Raw genomic sequence first — 1,559 nt, 5'->3', positions numbered from 1 at the left:
ATCCGGATCTTCTTAGTATTTAACCATCTCCCACTATGATCATATGAAGAATATCCTGCTTCATATTCTCTAGTTGAAGACGTTTAAATAGGGGCAACTGTCATACCCCGATTTTGGTCCTGAATTTTTGATGTTTGTTTGACATGCTTGGCCTAGTTTTGCTTTGGTTTCATATGAGGATTGGTTTTGATTCAAAGTCATGGTGTTGTGATTGTGGATACATCTATGTTCTGGATCATCTGAACAACCAAGGTTTCTTGTGTTTCAAGCCACTTTCTAGTCATGTTTTTTTTGGTTCATGGATACTATGCCAAAACCCCAACCTTATGGTCTTATTTCATGGTTTTGTTCATACACATTATCAATCAAGTTATTCAAGTCATGACTAAACCAATTGTGAAAACCACCGTCAAACCATTTTGTTAATCCATTTCAATTTATTTCAATTTTAAACCATTACATTTGATTCCATACAAAATTACACAAAAATTGACACTTTGACCAATTGTTGACTTTGGTCAACAGTTGACTTTTTGGTCAACTTTGACCAAAGTCAACTTGAATTCTTTTCTATCCTAAACCACCAATTGTCCAATCCTAGTCCTAATCCCATTTTACAACTCCATCTTGATCTTGTTTTGGCCATTTGCACAGGATCTTCAATGCCATCATGCCATGAACTAGGAGCCATAAACTACACACGTGAAGCATAAGCTAGTGCAACCAGCTTCATGCAATGTACCTGCTGCCAAACCAATTGAATGTCATAACCAAGTTGCAAAAAAAAAAACATAAACCTGTGTCAAATTTAAACCAAACAAGGAGACAGTGCCATAAAATCAACCTGCATTGAGCCAGATGCAAACCACTTACAACACACCAACCACGTAGCTAATCTTGCATCATGGCCCTACTCAAACATTGCAGCTAACACCCTACAAAAATCTTGCCAAGTCTGCAGTGCCTGCAGCAGACCATAACCACATGACAAGGCCATACCGTTTCCAAGCCATTTGTGTTCAAAACCTACAAAGCCAATCATTCACATGTTCAAGAAAAAAAACAGTACACAATGTAATAGGTCACTCCTCAATCATACATCATGAACTACACATGGTCAAAATGGCTACACAATGCACTTCAAGGCCAAGGCTCCATGCTTTAACCAAGACAAAGGCTGCAATGAACCTGAAAGGATCAACAATACAAACTCCATCATTGAACGGTGACGAACACTCAACAAACCACCACAAATCCTGCTATACCAACCTGAATTCTTAACCTGCACCATTTTCCAAGGGTTGGAACACCAGCACATGACCTGTAAATCCATTCCTAACACAAAGCCCTGCATAATAATTCAGATCTACAGTTAACCAGCCGTTAATTCACTTAACATAAATTTATGGAAAGTTGTTTTAACATAACTCAACTAACAATTTAGCAAATTCAATCCAGCAAGACAGGGTCAGTTCAAGCTGAGAAGAAACTTCTTCTGAAGTTTATTTCCATGAGGAAGCACGACAATATCAATGCTTGTTGGTCTTCTCGCATCAGTT

The 1,559-nt window shown here is 38.2% G+C and overlaps 1 long non-coding RNA gene across 1 annotated transcript; it reads right to left on the bottom strand.

Annotated features, from left to right (window-relative positions):
• Positions 1–583: 583 nt before the first annotated feature.
• LOC127121152 (uncharacterized) lies at positions 584–1,348 on the bottom strand. The gene is made up of 3 exons (XR_007803329.1): positions 1,270–1,348; positions 845–1,188; positions 584–745 (listed from the first exon to the last, which is right to left on the bottom strand). It is a non-coding gene; the product is annotated as an uncharacterized LOC127121152 (long non-coding RNA).
• Positions 1,349–1,559: the final 211 nt, after the last annotated feature.

Source organism: Lathyrus oleraceus, chromosome 2 (genome assembly GCF_024323335.1).
Source record: "Lathyrus oleraceus cultivar Zhongwan6 chromosome 2, CAAS_Psat_ZW6_1.0, whole genome shotgun sequence".
In the NCBI taxonomy this organism is placed as follows: Eukaryota; Viridiplantae; Streptophyta; class Magnoliopsida; order Fabales; family Fabaceae; genus Lathyrus; species Lathyrus oleraceus.
Note: the sequence above shows the minus strand (reverse complement) of the source record. Positions and strands in the feature narration are given on the sequence as shown.